The following is a 22022-nucleotide window of genomic DNA, read 5'->3' as shown; positions in this document are numbered from 1 at the left end:
TTCAACAAAAATCGAAATTATGTAAAATACATATAAGTCTACATTTAAAATTTGGAAGCTCTAGCTCGAAAGGTGTTGATTATATAATTAAATAACTAGCTTTCGATAAGGTTTTTAATCGATAATAAAATATCGGGAGTAGTTATCGACGCGTTCATACATACGGACAAACGGACAGACGGACAGACTGACGGACGGACAGACGGACAGACAGACGGACAGGGCCAAATCAACTTAGCTCGTCGCCCTGATCAAGAATATATATACTTTGTGGGGTCTGCCACGCCTCCTTCTGCCTGTTACATACATTTCAACAAAACCATTATACCCTGATTTCCCATTGAAAATGGGTTCAGGGTATAAAAATGTTATATAAAATCATGCAGCTAAGGTCGGTGGCTAAAAAATATTGGTGGGCAGTGCATGTCAGGGCGTAATCATATGGTAAAAAGGTATGTACATTCCAAAGCACAAGTCTCTAGTACTTGAAATACGCTTTTTGCAAAGGTGATGGTGAGGGGGTGGATATAAGGATGGGGGGTACATTTCAACAAAAATCGAAATTATGTAAAATACATATAAGTCTACATTTAAAATTTGGAAGCTCTAGCTCGAAAGGTGTTGATTATATAATTAAATAACTAGCTTTCGATAAGGTTTTTAATCGATAATAAAATATCGGGAGTAGTTATCGATATATAAAGAAAAACTTGATATGCGCGTGATATACACGGACCTAGAAAAAAAATTTCAAGTCTCTAGCTCTTATATCTTCTGAGATCGACGCGTTCATACATACGGACGGACAGACGGACGGACGGACGGACGGACGGACGGATGGACGGACAGACAAACGGACAGGGCCAAATCAACTCAGCTCGTCGCCCTAAGATCAAGAATAATAACTTTTCTTGTGGATGGACTATCTTCAGATTATGAATATAACATAGATATGCATGTATTTGTCAACGCACAAGTCTCTAGTATTTGAAATACGCCTTTTACAAATGTAATGGTGAGGGGGTGAATTAGGGATGGGGGGTAAATTTTGACAAAAATCGTAATTGTATAAAATGCATATAAGTATGTTGAAGTGATGGCGTCGCCGATAAGTGAAAAGACCGGGCTTCGAACCGCGACTTCTCGATCGAGCGTCATGCCGCTAACACACTACGCCACCTCACTTCTAAAAGGAGCGCCATCTACCAAAACTAAACGAAACTAACAGCTGATGTGATTCAAAGAATGTTCTAGAAGAAGTATGTGAATGTATACAATGCTGTTGTAGCTGCTGCACGTGCGTTTGTTAATTGGCCAAATATTTGATGATTTTTAAATAATTTTTGACTGAACGGAAATTAATGAAACTTTCAGCATATGATCTACATATTATATTGAATATTTGAGAAATTTAAAAAAATGAAAAATCGTTCACAATTAGCTATAGTGGCATTTGACTTGAACTTGAATGTTTTTACTCGATAAAAACATAACGGGATGATTTATCGAATTTTAAAAGCAAACTCGACGTCCGCGCTGTATATACGGTCATTTAAAAAAAATTGAAGTCTTTAGCTCTTATATCTTCGGAAATCGACGCATTCAAACATACGGACAGACGGACAGACAGTCAGACGGACAGGGTCAAAACCACTCAGCTCGTCGCCCTGATCAAGAATATATATACTTTGTGGGGTCTGCCACGCCTCCTTCTGCCTGTTACATACATTTCAACAAAACCTGATTTCCCATTGAAAATGGGTTCAGGGTATAATAATGAAAAATTAGTTTTTTTCTGTTTCTCTTAATTGCAACATTTATTCAATATTTTACTAATTCAAGTTTTTATCCCCGACATTAAGAAGTAGTCAGCATACTCATACGCACAGTAGCGCACACACATTGAGAACACCAACTAACATTTATTCTGGATTAAAGAAGTGAGCACATTCATACGCACACAAACGCACACATATTGAGAGCATCAACTAATATTTATTCTGAGTAAGTGATACATTGCCCTCCGTATTTGGCTATTTAAAAAAAATAATAATAAAAAGGAATTTAAATAAAAAATATATGAAACATATTTAATTAACATCTGGGGAATACCGTTTGCTTGAAGCTTATATTATTGAACTACTGCCATTGTTTTATTGTCTTTATTGTCGCTTTTTCACAAAAGTAGTAAAAACTCAAAAAAATGTCTGTGTCCGAACGAGAATTATCCGATAATGAGCGAGGTTTACTCTGCCCGACTGTTTTGAATTTTCTCAAAGCTTTGGGTATTAAGGTCTACCACGCACCTTCACAAAAGAGTGAAGTGAACGGCCAAGTTGAAAGGTTTCATTCCACATTCTTGGAAATATACCGTTGTCTCAGGCAGGAATAGCCGACCTGCACGGTCGATGAACTTGTCGCGATTTTGGTCGATAGATACAATAATTCTATTCACTCTGTTACACTGAGGAAACCCACTTCTTCAATGTTATGTTAAACGATGTTAGAAGTAAAACAAAAGGAGCATGAAGATACAGCGTAAACAACAGATCTTGAATGATAACAACAACAAGAATAGGACAACACCGGTTACTTATCAACCGGGACAAGAGGTGTTCATAAAGAATAGACAGATTAAAAGTAAAGACAAGAAGCGATTCAGTAAAGAAATAGTCGAACAGGACAAAAAGGTCACAATAAAGTCGAGATCAGGCAAGGTTCTTCATAAATCACACGTAAAAAAGTAAAGATTCGGGTTTCATAGCAAAAAAGTTTTCCACATGTCTTAAGTTTGATAAATGATACTTCCTTTGCTATGCCAAACGGAGGACTTCGTGTCCTTATCTGTATCATCACGCTCACACGAAAACACACACAAAAATTAATAAAAATTACACTATGTTATTTTTTTCAATCCCATATAGACTTAAGTAAAAATTGTTAGTATTAAGAAGAAAATTGTATTACTAACACATTGCATATCACCAGCATCCCATTAACTTAATTAATATACCTAATATCAACGCGATCTCTTCACGTCTTTAAATATGGCGGACCACTAGCGACGTTGAGACAGAGCAGGGATGGAGAGTGGATAGACATTTCAACCTTAGTAATACTGGATCAAATTGTAGCGAGCATCGAGGCGACGAGGAATGAAGCACGAGAACTAAACGCAGGGCAAATGCGAGTCTTGGCGTTGTATTACCCAGAACCACACGCCGCCAAACGCCTGCAACAATCACGGAACCTCGTGTTGCACAGGCAAAAGACATCACTCCGGTCAACCAGAAGGTCGTCTGATCTGCGGGACGCAGATACTTACGGGGGGAGGAGTTAACACCAGTCAATGCATAGCACTTCCTCTTCTCCCCTACCATCAACTTGGCGCCTCTGCTTCCCAACATGTCTCGGCAGCGGCAGCGGCCGTTGCCGCTCTGCTGCTGCGCCGTCGCCGTCGACCTGGACAACGAAAAGGAATAGAAGCCGCCGCCTGACGAAGGGCAGTCGGTGGCTGGCAGCTGAACTCGACGAGACGATACTTTTAAAGAAGACTAACAATTCATTGCGAGATTATAACGATTTAAATCGAACTATTCTGAGATTGTTTTTCTTTTGGTTTATCCGAATCTGGGAACTAAATCACGATAAGTATAACCCTTGGACGTGGCCGCCATTAGAGCAACAAGGGGTCACGATCGTTAACTTGCATTCTTCGAATGAGCGTCATTGGGTCATCCTCTATCAGTGTTGCCAAATCAGCTTTTTCCCGTCAAATCTGGCATTTTTGAAAAGCCGATTGCGGGAAAAATTCCAAAACAGCGGGAAGCGAGAATTCTGGATTTTTAAAAGAATAATTTGCTTTATTTTCGTTTTTTTTTTAATTTATTGAGAGAATTTTCGTACTTTGTAGGGATAATTAGTATAAAGAAGTAAGTTTTCTTCATTGTTGTTGAATTTAAACCAAATAGTTCAGTAATTAAATTTTCAATGGACGAACCAAGCGGTAACAATATGGAGCTAACTAAACTAGGAGATAATTTTTATTTAATTCAGAACAACTTATTGTGAACATTCATTCTATGTAAATGAAACGAAAAGATTTTTTAACAGAGCTTATAAAGCAATTTAAAAATGTAAGCAACTCTTTTATAGCATGTAGTGCAAGAATTTATGTGTTAAAGGTTGCCGACAAGTTTTCAAATAATGCAATATGTTGATTTATTTTGATACATATATATTTTTTGAGAACATTGAAAGTATTGAACACCAATATAAGAAGATTCACCCAATTCAATAGGAAACTACGCTACAAAGTTGAGGCGTGTTTCTAAGCATTCGATAGGAAATAAGAAATTTAGGAACTTGGCCCCTTTTGCATTCCTTTCTTTGCCAATGCGCAAGTCGGTAAAATTTTTCGTCAGATTAATACTGCGATGCTTGACTCAATTTCAAGCGTCAGGTAAAACATATATAATATTATAAAACTTCACTGATGCGGCTTGCGGTGGTTGAAGAAATGATGCCATGATTCTAAGTTGTTAAAAATATATTTAAATATCAATCAAATGAAAGCAAAAAACATCAGCTTTTTTCCGATTTTTTTTTTTGGCTTTTTTTTAAGTATCTTCCCAAAAAACAACTTTCTTTGCTCCAAAAAAATTGGCAATGCTGTCCTCTATGTTGCGCCAATATGGTCAAGAGCGATGGCAACGCCTAGCTACAGCCGGGGCGTTTGCACCATCTACAGACTGAGCGCAATCAGAGTCAGCTGCGTTTTCAGGACTGTATCCATTGACGCGGCGCTCGTTATAACCGGCATGTTGCCACTGGAGAATTTGGTCGCCGAAGCCGTGGAGCGGAATTCACACGCGCCTGCGCGACGCAACGCTTTCAGGGCGAACAGCATTGCACGATGGCAAAGAAGAAGGAATAGCTCAACTAAAGGGCGATCCTCTCGGGACATGGATGCATTCGGAGCTATTTGAAGCGATTTGGTCACGACGAAACTGACGAATGCCCCTGATGCGGACGAGGGCAAGTGGAGGACGCAAAACATGTCTTATTCGACTGTGGACGGTTCCTAGAGGAGAGGCGTCGTCTCGAAGAGGCAGTGGACCGTTCCATCAGAGTCCCAGCATAGTGCTTGCGAAGCAATGCTTTACGGCCGTCCCGCAAGCACCGCGCGCTATCTTAGCCATCACGCATCTTGTAAAATAGCTATAAAATTTTGTTAATAAACGAATACAAAAAAAAAAAAAAAAAAAAACCCACATACACTCACACAAGCACCCACGCCTAAACACGCATGGGCAACAGTGTGCGCTTACTTTGTTACCTAATTGTTTAATAACTTTTTTGTGGATGTACTTTCTTCGTGAAACTTTCAGATTATGATAATAACATGGATATGCATGCATTCGCACTATGACGGATGAACGGACAGACGGATAGGGCTAAATCGACTCAGCTCGTCGCCCTGATCAAGAATATATGCACTATATGGGGTCTGCCACACCTCCTTCTGCCTGTTGAATACATTTAACAAAACCTGATTTCCCATTGAAAATGGGTTCAGGGTATAATAAGGCTATATAATCAGGCTCTCCGTTTCGATTTTAACGTACATGGCAACGCAGTATTGTTGAAGCAGTTGACGAAATCGCAACAAATAATTGTCATCATTTTCACGAACCATCAAACGATATGCGTAATAATTCATCGAACTAAGCTTCTTGGTAGTTTCCTCACAGTAAAAATTGTATTTTAGAAACCTATTGGCTACTCTCTACTAAATTAAGAGTGATAACTTTTTATTGTGTACCAAAATCAAACAGAATAAAATGTATATCAATCTAATGCGATGGCAAATCTGGTCTTGAATCTGTACATTCAAAGCCATAGTAATAGTTAGATTTACAAACACTTTTTACAGAAATCTAACAAACTACATTCAAAATTTGATTTACAATCATAGAAAATAAAATTTTTAACGTAAATAACCTTAAATGTCGGATTATATCCGTCTCCAATAATTAACGCCCCAAATGAAGTCATTTGGAAACAGGCATTGTATTTTTGAGTGCTCGCTAGAAAATGTCGTGATGCTAGTAGGGAACGCAATGACTCTAGTGGCGGGACCAGTAATGGCAATGTCACTTTACCACTAAGGCAGCACAAACCGGGCGTTTCACCAGCAAACTTCAATGAGCCACAATGCTGGCAAAGAACGTCCATTGGACCAATGCAAACTAAACGATGCAAGGTGTAGTCGATGGTGCAATCATATCGAAACGCTGCTCAATTCAAATCAATACTTGAACCATTACTTCTTGCACTTCAAAGATTATTCCTCTGTTGATTTGTACGATAAGCTCGACGATTTTTCGTTTCTAATCTAGCCGTTTCACGGACTGCCTCTCTTTGCTCTTGTGTTCGAGAAGCATGAATTAAAGCCCTTCTTTGCTCCATACTAACTCGGAGCTCTTCTCGGGCGACTTCTCGTTCTTCGTCAGATAATTGACTTGCGGCATTCCGTTGCCAAATTGCATTGCATGCGCTGGGAAAGATTGGATCTTCTAGGACGCGGCATTTTCATTAATAGTAAAACTGAATATGCACTCGCATGAATGATTGCTTTAAAAGAGAGCATAACCGAAAAATGTCACTGGTATCAAGCCTACTAAGAAAATTCTAAATGACTATGCAAAAACAGCTCCGAAATTAAAGAACTTTTAGGGATAACACATTTTTCAAGTATTCGTCAATTTTCAGTATTTTTATACCCTGAACCCATTTTCAATGGGAAATCAAGGTATAATGGTTTTGTGAGAAGTATGTAACAGGCAGAAGGAATCATCGCAGACCCCATAAACTATATATATTCTTGATCAGGACGACGAGCTGAGTCCGTCAGTCCGTCCGTCCGTCCGTAAGAGCAAAAGGATCTCAGAATATATAAGACCTAGAGAGCTAGAGAAGCTACTCTTCACACAGAAAGGAAGGCGAGAAGGCTTCTCGCGCGAAGAAATTTCAATTTTCGTTAGCCTACTTGTGCTCACGTGCCGTACATAGTACATGTAGCAAGGGACAGTGTGTGTGTGCATGCTCGTCGCGAAAACATTTTCATTATGCGCACCAACGCTTTTATACACTTCCCACAAATAATAACGAAAACGCATGGCAAACGGATTGAAAAGTTCGGTATACTCTTCACTCAGAAGGGAAGGCATGGATTCTCGCTGCGAAGAAATTTCAATTTTCGTGAGCTGCTGCTTGTGCTCACATGCATACATACATATACATATTTGAGAGAGCAGAGAGCATCATGAGAGAGAGAGAAAGCAAGGGAAACATTCAGCGCAGAGGGATCTTTTGTTCAACAGTCGACCATCTGGGTCGAGCGCATGAAGCGAAATGATTGTGCTTTCGTATGTTTTCGTAGCCCGAACCTAAAAAGTGAGGAGCCGAGCAAATACGAAGTGTCTGGGAGATAACTCCCGAAAAAAAGTGTGCAAAACGCTTTACACTACTTATCCGGTCTATGTGTTCTCTGGTTAGTGGTTGTATAGAAAGTTAATGGATACAAAGATTTTTTTATTTTTAATTTACTGATTTTGGATACAACGCCCCCTTCGCCACCAATTTGTAAAAAACGCATTTCAAGTACTAGAGACTTGGAATTTACACACATTTTAACCATATGATTACGTCCTGAAAGTTTCATTAAGATTGAATGTCTACAAATGAAATTATTCAACAAATAAATTCTCAAAAAATTGCCCACACTGCAGCGCAGCCTAAGCGCAGCCACTGCTTACTGCGGAGTTAGCAAAGCGCGTGCTTTTAAGTGCATGTGTATGTATGTATGTGTGCATAAAAGAAGTCCAGAATGATTAGAATATCAGCTTGGAAGGTTCAGGGTATCTCCTAGTCGAGCAGTCTCGACTGGAGCCTTCTTACTTGTTAAGATATATTCTGCTATTCGGGGCGGAGACAAATCCAACAAATCAAAAACCATGAAAATTAGTCCAGCAGATCTCGAGTTATAAGACTTGTAACAAACCCGATTTTTATTTATGTATATATAGATAGATAGTTATATAATTGCCGTTTTGTAATTATTTTTGTTTTTGTGGTCCTAGGTTACTATACTTACTTAGATTACCTAGATTACTCATGCTTATATTAAGAATTCTTGAATCATAAAACAAGTAAGAAAGAACTAATTGTGACAAAAATCGAAGTTCCATAAAGTACATATAATCTATATTAACAAGTAAGAAAGCTCTAGTCGAGACTGCTCGACTACGATATCCCCTGAACCCTTGGAGCAATAGATATTTCAATAATTTTTCGCGTCTTTCAGCTTACACAAGAAACACGCACACACACACACACACGCATACACACACAAACGCATACACACACAAGCACGCATGGGCTGCAGTGTGCGCTTACCATGAGAACTTAATTGTTTAATAACTTTTTTTATGGACGTACGATCTTCATGAAACTTTCAGATTATGATTATAACATGCAATATGCATGTAATTACCAAAGCACAAGTCTCTAGTATTTGAAATACGCTTTTTACAAAAGTGAGGGTGAGGGGGTGGATATGGGGGTGGGGGGTAAATTTTAACAAAAACCGAAATTGTATAAATTGCATATAAGCATACATTAAAAATTTGGAGACTCTAGCAATAAAGGTGTAGAAGATATAATTTTATAACTGGTTTTCGATAAGGTTTTTTATCGATAAAAAAGATCGGGATGAGTTATCGATTTTTAATGATAAACTTGATATCCGCGCTGTATTTACGGACATTTAAAAAAAAATTGACGTCTCTAGCTCTTATATCTTCGGAAATCGACGCGTTCATACATACGGACAGACGGACGGACGGACAGAAGAAAGAAAAGACAGACAGGGCCAAATTAACTCAGCTCGTCGCCCTGATCAAGAATATATATACTATGTGGGGTCTGCCACGCCTCCTTCTGCCTGTTACATACATTTAACAAAACCATTATACCCTGATTTCCCATTGAAAATGGGTTCAGGGTATAAAAATTTGGTGACTCTAGCTTTACAGAAGTAGAAGATTTAAAATAATTACTGGTTTTCGATAGTGCTTTTAATCGATAACATTATAATGGGACAAGTTATCGATATTTAAAGCAAAACTTGATATACGCAGTACAAGTTTATCATAATTTTTCGAAAACTCATCCGATAACTAATTTGAACACTTTTAGACCTAGAAACTTCAGACACTAACCAGAGAACACATAGACTAGTCATGTAGAACAAACTTTTTCAACACCGAAAAAATGGGCTGAAGCGGACAACTTCGTATTTGGTCGGCTCGGTCTTTTGAGGCTCAAGCAGTGAAAATAAGGCACGACAAAATCAGTGCACTGCGACTTCTGCCACGAAATGTACACATTATCATATGACAGTGGCAAACTTACAGTCTAACTGAATGGACGTGCTCGCGGACAATTTATTGAAAACCGGTCGTGTGTTCAAAGTGATATCTATTTACCGCTTCTTTACAGCAGATCAAAACTTTTGCAAACAAACCTACGCTAAGAGTGCTTATAACGCGCATCTCGCTGATAGCGATCAGCAAGCACCGTTACTGCACTCTGATTGACTAGTCAATCAGAGTTGCACACCTAAGTGTAGTATACCCTAAGGTCGTAATTTCATCAATAAGTGTTGCATACCCTCGGGCGCAACCAGTATCCTTAGCATTCTTTCAAGCGCACATTATAACAGCCCCTGCAACTGATTTAAGCCGCCCAGCTTAAACTTGCGCCACCTGTGGCGCACGCTATGGCAACATGGACCGACCAGGGTCGTACAATCCAGCGCCCTCCAAGCCAAGCTGGCAGACAGTGCCAACCAGGATCCCACAGCCGCAGAGAGCGAAAGGTGCTTCTACTGCCAAGCAAGCAAAGGTTGAGAAAGCCTCAACCAAGACCCCACACACCAAGGAAATGAGTGATGATGAAGCTAGCAACTCCAGCCTGGAGCCAGGGGAAACCAGGAGGAAAGAACCCTTTCGCAAATCCGCGCTTCTAAACTATGTCAACAATCTTAGCAGAGAGAACCGGTTCTCAGCCCTTTCTGACGATAGCGATAACGACTTGGATGAAGTCGACATGGAAACGACGACGGACCCACTGCCAACCACCTCAGCCACCCAGACTGCACCGGCCAGGCAGACCAAGCCGCCCCAATTTTCATCCCGAATGTTAGCGACATTAAAGGTCTGATCACTGACGTTGCTCTGGCCATCGGCAACACCAATTTTGACTATAACTCTGGCAAGGATAGCAGCGTCCGGATAAATCTTCCCGATAAGGAAAGTTTTTCGAAGCTTAAGGCTTATCTTAATGGCAACAAAGTCAACTATCAAACCTTCCAACCGAAGGACGAGCGAGCTTACCGCATCGTCATAAAGGGGCTCCATCACTCCACAGACCCATTAAGCATTAAGGAAGACCTAGCCACTAAAGGACACATTGTACGTGGGCTAGAAATCAAAAACCCCATCAGCCGTAACAATAGAAAGCCCATGTCAATGTTCTTTGTAAACATAGAGCCAGCTAGCAACAATAAGGACGCTTTCACCATCACACGCCTGTGCCAATGCGTTGTAAAAGTTGAGCCTCCGCTCAAAAGCAAGGACGTACTGCTATCGTTGCCAAGGACTCGGCCACTCCCAACGTTACTGCAAGCTACCTCCAAGATGTGTGAAATGCGGACAGGATCACCTCTCAATTGATTGCACTAAGAGTCGTGAAGCCCCGCCCTGCTGTGCTCTCTGCAATGAAAACCATGCAGCCTCTTATAAAGGCTGCAAGGTTTATCAGAAGGCCAAAGAGCTCCACTCGCCACAACCTAGACACATACCCACAACTTCAAGCCGCCCCTCACAGCCTACTGTGCCCGGGATGTCGTACGCCAGTAAAGTCCGTGGTCTACAGCAGCCAACACAACAATTTCCACAACAGCAAGGTACACCTCACGCCTCACACACACCCCCTCCCGTCCAAACCAATTCCAGACTGGACCGACTGGAAGCCATGATGGAGAAATTGTTCGACCGATTTGCAGCCATAACGCAACTGCTCACGTCACTTGTGGCCCAGCAATGCAAATAAATCTCCATATTATCATCTGAAACGCAAACGGACTGTGCAAAAGCAGGCCAGAGGTAGAGCACTACCTGAAAACGAGAAGCGTGGACATCCTCCTCGTCTCTGAAACCCACTTTTCCCACAAATCCTATTTCACCCTAAACGGCTACGACGTTATAGCTGTCAACCACCCAAATGGCACTGTCCGCGGAGGAGCGGCTGTCATAATAAGAAGCGGTATAAAGTACATTGAACTGCCAGCTTAACAAGAGGTATGGGTACAGTGCGCCAAGATCAGAGTAATCTGCCCAACTGGTGACATAACAATAGCTGCCGCATATTGTCCACCAAGACATAAGATCGGACAAGGCCCATTCCAAAATCTCCTGGACAACCTTGGCCCGAAATTTATAGTTGGAGGCGACTTCAATGCCAAGCACACATGGTGGGGCTCTCGCACTGCGAATCCCAGAGGCAGAGCGCTGTACAAGTGCATAATAGAGAGCTCTCTCGACACCCACTCTGATGGCCAACCTACTTACTGGCCCACCGACAGTGACAAGATCCCAGATGTGCTGGACATAGCCATTTCAAAAGGAATCCCGAAACACAAAATCGCCACTGGCCAAGCAATCGACTTGTGCTCTGACCACAGTCAAACTACTGGTCAATATGCCTGCCTGCACCCACTCCAAGAGAAGTAGACTGTTCAAACGTAATACTAATATACAGATATACAAACAGTGGTTACAGAACAGCTTAGATCCAGAGCTCGCAATAACAACTAACGCCGACCTGGACTGCGCCGTCGAGAAATTCAACATTGAAATTCACAACGCCGTTTCTCACGCCACTCCTCCGTCTAGATCCCATAAAAGAGTGTCTCATAGGGACATCCACCTCTGGTCGCCAGAAGTAGCTGCTCTGGTCGCCGAGAAAAGGCGCCTCCGTCGTAACTGGCACAACTCTCGCAACCCCAGGGACAAAACAGAGTACAACAGAGCTGCAAAAGCAGTCAAGGAGCTGTTCTACTACCTGAGAAGGCAATCCCTCAACCAGTTCCTAGAAGAAGTGGAGCCAGGACACCCACAACACGACCTTTGGAGCATCACTAAAAACATCAAAAGGCCAACGACCAAAAAAGAGCCAGTTGAGCGAGCAGATGGAACGTGGTACAGATCTGACAGCGAAAGAGCAGCGGCATTTGCCAACCATCTACACGATGCCTTCACCCCATTTACAAGGTACTCTAACGAGGATGAAAACACGACAGTGGACTTCCTTGACATTCCCTGCCAGATGGCTCCCCCAATTCCCGCAGTCACCGCAGAAGAGCTGTCATTAGAGATCCGCAAGCTCAAAGCATCCAAGTCGCCTGGATATGATGGAGTCGATGTACCTGCCATTAAAGCCCTACCGCAGTCTGGTCGAGAACTTCTAGTTAGTTAGCTTTCAGTTAGGACATTTCCCCACCCAGTGGAAATGCACCGAAATCATCCTGATCCGAAAACCTGGGAAACCTGGAGCTAATCTCGCCTCATATCGCCCGATAAGTTACTCTCCAAAGTAGTCGAGAGATTACTTCTGCGTAGAGTTCGCCGAATACTGGAAGAGGCCGGTCTGATCCCCCATCACCAGTTTGGCTTCAGGGAATGTCACGGAACACCAGAGCAATGCCACAGGATCGTCGAGAAAATACTGGAGGCATATGAGGAAAAGAAGTACTGCGCTGCGGTGTTTCTGGACGTCAAACAGGCTTTCGACAGAGTCTGGCACACAGGTCTGCTCTTTAAACTCAAGGCAGCTCTTCCCGCACCGTACTACATGCTCCTTAAATCTTTTGTTGTCGGCAGAAGTTTTTACGTAAAATGTGGCGACGAAAAATCCGACATCAGAGAGGTTAGAGCCGGAGTCCCCCAGGGAAGCGTATTGGGCCCAGTGCTTTACACGCTCTACACCGCTGACATGCCCATCGTCCCGGACGCCAGACTGCTAACCGCCACCTACGCCGATGACACAGCCTTTCTAGCCAGCGACTCATCACCACAAATCGCTTCCAACATACTGCAAAGGCAGCTCGACCTAATCACACATGGTTGACTAGGTGGAATATAATGGTCAATGCCGAAAAATCCACTCACGCAACTTTCGCACTAAGAAGAGGAAACTACCCCCCCGTCCAGCTAGACGGCTCCACTATCCCTGAAAGCGTAAGAGCAAAGTACCTCGGCCTCATTCTCGACAGAAGACTCACATGGAAGCCCCACCTGCTATCAAAAAGAAAGCAGCTGGACGAGAGACTGAAAAAACACCTCTGGCTACTAGGCAAAAAATCGAAGCTAAAAATAAGGCTAAAGCTTCTCATATACAAGGTCATTATAAAACCCCTATGGACATATGGAATCTCGATCTGGGGCACCACTAACGCCACCAATCGTGATCTCATTCAACGCTTCCAAAACAAAGCCCTGCGACTGATCTCTGACGCCAACATCTACACCACTAACGTGGAACTACACGAAGTGCTTGGCGTCCCTTTTGTGAAGGACGAAGTGGCCAGACTGTCAACCAACTACTTGTCACGTCTGGACAGGCACATCAACCCTCTAGCGATCAACCTACTAGACAATAGCGCCACAACCAGAAGACTGAGAAGACACCATCCGCTAGACCTCCCGCACATTGCGGACCAGTAATTCATAGTTCCTCGTTCCCCACACACATACGTATTGTAATACCGCTACTTTTAGCCCCCGCCAATGTTCACTTTCTGTAACCCCCCTTTAAAGCTTGCCAAACAATTTACTGATTGTCCAAAAGGATAGATTGTAAATGAACAAATGGAGAAAAAAAAAAATTATCATATCAAGCACGGTTATGCGCTCTTTTTCCCTTACTCACTCTCTCCCTCTCTTTATGCTCTCTCCCTCTATGATCTCTCAAATAGCAGCAGCGCACAGAAATTGAAAATTGTTCGCGACGATCCTAGCTCTTTCCTTTTGAGTGAAGGGTATACCGAAATCATAAAAGCGTTTGTCACGCTCATGCAAACAAAATGTAAGCGTTTCGATGGCTATTCGTGGGAAGGGTATGAAAGCGTTGATGCGCATAAAGAATATGATTTCGCGACGGGCAAGCACACACACACTTGCAGTCTCTGGAAACATGTATGAGCATTTGTGGCCTGTGTGCGTAACTCTTGCTGCCTGAGAAAATTGTAATGCCCAAAATTTACCGTTGATCGGCCTTGTGAGTGAGCACATACATTTGCATACGTACATACATATGTGTATGTATGTATGAGATGGGATGATAATTGTCTGGCGATTCAGTAGTTTGTCAATTTTGTATGGTTTGAATTGTAGAGTGACTGTCAAATGAGCCTTTATGACTTAATCAGTAATTTTGGCAATAAAGATCATTTTGCCGCTGGTTGGTTGGTATTACGGACTGCCATATCCATATACATATTTACATATTTACGTACATTTATATACTATTATATCTAATCATGTTTATAAATGCGTGTATTGATAAAAACTATTATTGTATGTAATAATAATTACATATTTTATTCAAATTTCAACCGAAAAAATTATATGACTCGCTGATGTTTTGGCAAGGAGACGATAGATATCACTTTAATATCAAAATGATTAATCCATTGAATAGTAAGATCAATATCATTGTTTTCATTTTAACTTGATATACATTTTATTCTGTTTGCTTTTGGTACACAAAAAAAGTTATCACTCTTAATTTAGTGGAGATTAGCCTATTAGGAGTTCTAAAATACAATTTTTACTGTATTTGTTTCAGGTAAGAAAACTACCAAGGTTAGTTCGATGAATTATTACGCATATTGTTTGATGATTCGTGAAAATTCTGACAATTATTTATCATACCCCAAACCCATTGAAAATGGGAAATCAGGGTATAATGTTTTTGTTGAAATGTATGTAACAGGCCCGTCTGTCCATCTGTCTGTCCGTCCGTCTGTCTGTCCGTATGTATGAATAAAATGCATATAAGTATACATAAAAAATTTGGAGAGTCTAGCTTTAAAGATGTAGCAGCTATAAATTTATTACTGGTTTTCGATAATGTTTTCAATCGATAACAAAAGAACGGGGCAAGTTATCGATATTGAAAGCAAAACTCGATATGCGCGTGCTATACACGGACCTGGGAAAAAAAATTTAATGTCTCTAGCTCTTATATCTTCTGCTCGCATAGCATCAAGCATTCCAGCTATATACACGCGCTCATTTGTATGTGTGTATATATGTATGCACACATAAATGCGTACTCTAGCATATTCTAAGAATGTCAATTGCGATTGATTGCGATTTAGAATTTCCAGCCGCTACACTGGCTTTTCTTTGCTACAGTGGTTCACAGCTTATATGTTTGTTGATGTATAAAATCTGAACTATCGGGGATATCGAAAAAATTTAAACGCAGGTTGTTAGTGTGGTGTTTAAACTAATACAAAATTAACTAATCTAGTTTAAAAATATTTTGTTTGTATTTAATTATATTTAAAAGCTAAAAAATGAGACCAAAACAGTTCCACAGCTTATTTCAACCACAAACACAGCTGGTTAAATATCATGAAAATGAACCTTTTTGGTTTTAAAGCACGGGGTAGTGCTGTAGGCAGAAGCGCCAGCGATCTTTATTTTAGTTATTTTGACAAACATACTATTTTTGCTTGGGTGCAAGTTCTAATCCAGCGTAAACCTCTTTTTTGTAAGCTGCAAATTTTTGTTATTTTTGCTTCTTTTATATTAAATTTCATAAGCTTATTTATATATGTACAAAATAGATGGCTGACGTATATAAATGTCGCAATTTGGGCACTATAAATGCCGATTGCCACACCCCTAGTGGCCGTAGACTCCTCATTTTTAGCCAGTTCTTGGAACGAGCAACCGGTAACTTAAATGCAAAATTTGAATTCTAACGCTCTAAAAGTGTGAAAATTGCCACGCCCCTAGTAGGCGTAGATATAAAATTTTTTTCACTTATCTTTATAGAATCGGAACATCAGCTCTTGTGTAAATTTCAGCATCATTGACTTACAACTTTAGGAGATACAGTTTTATCCTGTTTGCCACGCTCCCAATGGGCGGAGATATATCCGCCATAGCTCGTGACTTGGGTGGACGCTGACCTACTTATTAAATTTCAGCTATCTAGCTCTTCAACTAATATGATTTCTGGTATATCAGAAAATGAATTTTCCGATTTGGCACGCCCTTAGTGGGCGGATCGGGAAAATTTTAAAACTTTATAATGTGTTCCAAATTACATGTCTCTAGCTTCAATAGCACCGAAATAGACAGCGTTCATAAGGACAGACGGACGGACATTGCACAAAACCAATATACTCTTTCACTTTCGTGAATAAGTATAAAAATATAAAGTTGTTATTGATCGAATCATGTCTTTGGAGAGCCTTAAAACACAGCGCGCGAGTACTCACCGAAATATTAGCTGCATTCGTAATGTTGTCGATCCCAAAGTAAGAGAAAGGAATTTTGCACCAATTTAAACTGAATAGAAATTTTGTAAGCTTACTTTATGCAAGCAATGGTATTGCAGCCTCAAATTGAAAAGGAGTGTCCGACTGATACAGGACGCACCGAATTGGAAGAGCTGTATGTAGAAATAAGGGTAGCACTACCGAAAGGCACTTGATCATTTGAATCACCGCTATGACAAAATTTCGTCGTTGTTTATGCTCAAGAGTGTGTCAAGGTCAAATACTCACGAAATTCGAAGTTTGATTGACAACTCTACAGCATTGTACAACTCGCTAAAATCACTAAGCAACGAGGAACAAATCGTACAAGCAATGTAAATAGCCATGGTCATGAATAAGATGGACAAGTTGCCTACGTGGGATTTGTGTGTACAAGTAGTTGCCAGCTAGACTCGAACTATTTGTCTTAGATCAGAACTTCGACTTTCAAGTTGCAGTCGACCTCAGGAATTGTCGGTTGCAGAGCGTTGTCTTGGCAAGGGCCATCAGGCATGCAAGTGTCCTTCTACTCAAAGATGTCGATTTTGCTCGAGACTTCATAACAGCTTACGACATCGGGCTGTGACTAGACCGACATTTACTACCATTTAAGAGATGGCTTGAGGCATCCAAGTGGACCGACTATTCAGACGGAGCTATATACGATTCTACTACGCTTTCGAACTGACAAATATGCACTCACTGCAGCTGTTATGAAAATGTTCAGGCATAAGATAAGCAGATAATACACTACGGAACTAAACACACAGCACCATATCTCGCCATAGGCAGTATGACATATTTGGCTGATCTACATATGCTAACTCACAAATTGGGATCACAAGCTATAAATTCATCATTCTACGTGGATGACTTTCTGTGTGGGCATGACACAGTAGGAGGCCAGCATCAAGGCAGAGGTCATAGAAGTACTTGGCAAGGGAAAATTTGAATTAGCAAAATGATATTGAAACCATCCGGACTTTGTCGACGACAGCACGATCAAAGATTTGAATCTAGAAGATGGCTCAGTTACAAGCACATTGGGCTTAGCTTGGAATCAACGTCAGGACGTGTTGCTATTTGTCTTTCGACCCAAATGCTCCATTGATGCAATCACTAAGAGGTCAATTTTATCTGTGGCATTTTCACTTTTTGATCCATTGGGATTGCTACCGCCGGTCATTGTGACAGAAAGGGTTATCCTACAGGAGCTGTGAATACTCAAATTGCAATGGGATGAGTCTGTACCTAGCTTGGAAATCGTTTGCTGCATCGCATACATCATCGGAGTCGCTGACAATACCTCGTTTCTATATGCAGCCGAACACCAAGGAGTTGCAATTGCATGGATTATGTGAAGCTTCCATACGTACATACGGATGCTGCATCTACGCACGTACAGTACCAACTTGTAAGGTATCGCTACCAAAATTGGAACTCGCTGCTTCCGACCTGCTGGCCCAACTCTTCATGAAAATCAAGGGGATTTTCACATTGACACAGCAATCCTGTCTGTGGAGCGATTCGTCGAAAGTAATTATCGATGGCTGAGCTCTATCGAGTCGGGCTAGTATCAATGCACAGTGGTTGCGCCCATAGGCCAAAAGTCAAAGAATCCATCGCAACCAATTTTGACAAAACCCACACAAATTGTCTCGTAAATGTCCAAACTATTTAATGGCAAACCGTTTTTTTGCGGGAATCTAACGGGATTTCTAAAATTAGCATTGAAAGCTTCAACACTTGTTAAATGTTGCAATTTTTCGCAGCGAAGAGAATTTTTTATTACACCAAAAGCAAACTTTAAAGTGGTAAAACGTTTGATTGAGTGGTCCAAATTTAATTATTTAAAATGGTATTTAGAGTTGAAGGTATTTATTATTCATTTATAGCTTAAAAATTATATTAACAAATGAATTCTATTTGAGAATTTGTTTTGAACAACCTAATCACTTTTGTGTGTTTTGTAAACGTATTTTTCATGTTTAGTTAAAGTTTTAGTTGTGATCCCACAAAATTCCACAAATGAAATTTATGTCATCGTGTTTGCCTATAATATTTCTAAGAAATATGTTAAAATTAGCTGCCCAAATTTGCCCATGGATGTATAGTAGTAAATATACTAAGGGGACTTTTGGTTAGCAAGGGTAAGTTTTACCCAAAAAAAAATTATATCTCTTGAAGAATATTAACTAGAGGCTTCAAATTTGGATAATTAAGTTACTAGTGACTTCTTCTATCGATGAGCTAAAAAAATGGATGCGCCTCTTTAGGGGCGTGGCATATGAAAAAATACCCTGTAATTTTGTCATTTTTTGAGCGTAAGCATCCAAATTTTGCAGCTAGATTACCTTTAGCTTGTTCTATGAGCTGGCCAAAAATGAAGTATCTACGCCCAGTAGGGGCGTGGCAAATGGAGAAAAACTGAATTTTCTACAGTATTAGAGCAAAACTTAGCTACTAAATTGTAGTCTGAAGTGCAAGTGCAACAAAACTCTATTTCAAATTTGCTTTTAAGTCCCTCAATACCACAGCAGAGGGCGTTATCGAGTAGATAAAAATCAAAATTAACAAAATATGTAATTGACTTATTAGAAGATTAATGCTATATATTTAGTCGTATTTGATTTATATTTAAAAATATGTTATTTACCCATTTTTGTTTAAATAATATTATAAAGGCTGGTTAACCACGCCCACTTTGTTCAAAATTTACAATTTTGATTTATTAAAATAAAACAACATTATTTTCCAATCCATACTTTAACTAGAGCTATTTTTGCCCATGGCCTTGAGTTAGAGTGGGGGGTGTAACTTTGGGAGGGGGTTGAATATCAGCGGTTTTTTTTGCTTATTGTAATTATTATATGTTTACTGAATTTCGAAAAAAGTTTTAGATTTTTATCTCCACTAGAAGTATTTTTGGCCGCTCTCCCCATACAAGCGCAACCACTGTGCAATGGCGCCGAACTAACGATAGTGGTCAATACTGAAATAATTACGCGGTTTGCTAAGCTAATTTTCATATTTCAAGGGCAAAAAATAACATCAATAAACATGGATCGTATTCTTCTTCAGAAAAGTAAGGTAAACATAGCGCAATTTCAATGCAGATTAATAAAAATTCATCTTTGTACTTCAAAAAAGGTAAACTTTAAAAATCGATAGCTCCTTCCGTTATTTTTATCGATAAAAGCCGTATTAAAAATCTGTTATATAATTATATCTCCTACAACTTTAAAGTTAAAGTTTATACAATTTCGGTTTTTGTTGAAATTTACCCACCACTCCTATATCCACCCCTCACTATCACCTTTGTAAAATGCGTATTTCAAATGGATACAAAGATTTTGTAATTTACAGTTTGTATTTCACGTAGTAAAGACTTGTGCAAAATCATTATACCCTGATTTCTCATTTTCAATGGGTTCAGGGTATAATAAACATCAATTGCGTGCTTTGGATTCGAGCCCGACACTTCTCGATCGGGCGTCACGCCGCTCACTTTTCCGAGCTGAGATGGCAAAACTGAAATAGATACACTGATGCAGCGCCATCTAGCAAAAGTAAACCAAACTAACTGCTGATGTAATTCTAGAAGAAGTTTGAATGTATGTGTGCACACGTATGTATATGAAAACTGTTGTAGCTGCTGCAAGTGTGTTTGTTAATTGGCCAGACATTTTATTATTTTTAAACGTCGATTGACTTAACGGAATTTAATTAAACTTTCAGCATATGATCTACATATTCTATTGAATATCTGACAAATTAAAAAAAAAAGAAATGAAAAATCATTCACAATTATCTTTACTATACTATCGACTTAAGAATATACATATGTATATACTTTGTGGGTTCTGCCACGTCTCCTTCAGCCTGTTACATACATTTCAACAAAACCATGTACATGTACATATGTACATACATACATATTAGAATTATAACATGTAGGCGAATAACCAAAATATACATACAAATGTACATAGGTAAATCGATACCAGTAATAAACTCATTTGCAAACAAGTTGTTTTTTAGTTTAAAATCTGATATTAACAAATTGTTGAAACAGAATATTTAGTTGGTGGGCTTTTGTTCTTCGTTCTATATTTTTTTTTCGATAGTTACAAACAATTCTAAAATTACGTCAATTATTATCTTATTTCATTCTAAAGGACTATTTTAATATTTTGGCAGAAAGCTATAAGTACATACATACATACATACGAACATATGTAAATACCCAGTGGCGACGACCTGAATGAGGTCTGTTGAAATAATGCATTACATACGACAAAAAAGTAATGCATTTTACCTATGAACATTTTTTTCAGCGCATTTGTAATGTACAAAATAAAAAGTGCTACTCATACGACAGAATCGAGCTCTTGTCAACTTCGTTTCTGTATGCCCCTTCCCCGCTAACCAACAAACGATTTTCGTCTTTCGTTGCGTCGCGACGAAATCGCCGAATTTCGTTTTGGACTTTACCGTTTTTTGCATGGAATGCGTGCCTTCTTTCGTTTGGTTTTTTTGTCTATGCCTATTCCTTTTGTGTGTATAGTGTTAATGAGTGTAAATACAAGTTCAAAAATGCATATGTGTGATGATTTCTGTTTTCGTTTTACCCGCCGCGGCGCGTCACTTTTCTGCTATTGTTGAGCCGTGCGGACGTAAATTTAAAGGGAAGTATCTGCAATGTATACATCATCTTACATGTACTTTTAATGACAAAAAAAAATAATATTGTTTAATTTACAGATGCTATAAAAACCGAAGGGTCCACTAAGAAGACCTATATAAGTACAATAAGAAACTGCTTTCGGGTCCAGAAAGGTCGACTGGCAAAGCAGAAGTTCGATAATAAGGACAAACTAGATAATAAGACATAGCTTTAGATTTAGATGTAGATAGATATAATAAAATAGTAATAATACATAGTTTAAGACTATACATTTATTTATAGATATTAAGAAATATTAAATAATAATTTTTAAAAATTAAAACAAAAAATACTGCATTACTCAAGCGTTTCTATCTTTCAATTAGTAATCAATTATTTCTCCAATTACATTGCATTAAGAAGTAAGCCATTTTATATAGTGGGAAAATGGGTTGCAGGTATATTGTGTTGTAATGTACGCACATTACTAACCCATAAGCGATTTTGAAAATGTATAAGGCGTTTTCTTCAGGTTGCGGAATTTCTACATTACAATATTTAAAAAGTATACGCATGGGTAATGGAGAGCCGAAGGAAACTTCGTCACCTCATTACTTTCTGCATTACAAAATTCAATAATTTCATGCACCCGGCAGAAAAAGCGGCCATTCCTTA

The 22022-nt window shown here is 39.7% G+C and overlaps 1 long non-coding RNA gene across 1 annotated transcript; it reads left to right on the top strand.

Moving 5' to 3' along the window:
* Positions 1 to 20454: 20454 nt before the first annotated feature.
* On the top strand, positions 20455 to 21282 carry LOC122757629. Its single transcript, XR_006357723.1, has 2 exons — positions 20455 to 20950; positions 21019 to 21282. It is a non-coding gene; the product is annotated as an uncharacterized LOC122757629 (long non-coding RNA).
* The last annotated feature ends 740 nt before the right edge of the window (positions 21283 to 22022 follow it).

Source organism: Drosophila mojavensis, unplaced genomic scaffold, assembly GCF_018153725.1.
Source record: "Drosophila mojavensis isolate 15081-1352.22 unplaced genomic scaffold, ASM1815372v1 contig_74, whole genome shotgun sequence".
NCBI classification, from domain to species: domain Eukaryota; kingdom Metazoa; phylum Arthropoda; class Insecta; order Diptera; family Drosophilidae; genus Drosophila; species Drosophila mojavensis.
Note: the sequence above shows the minus strand (reverse complement) of the source record. Positions and strands in the feature narration are given on the sequence as shown.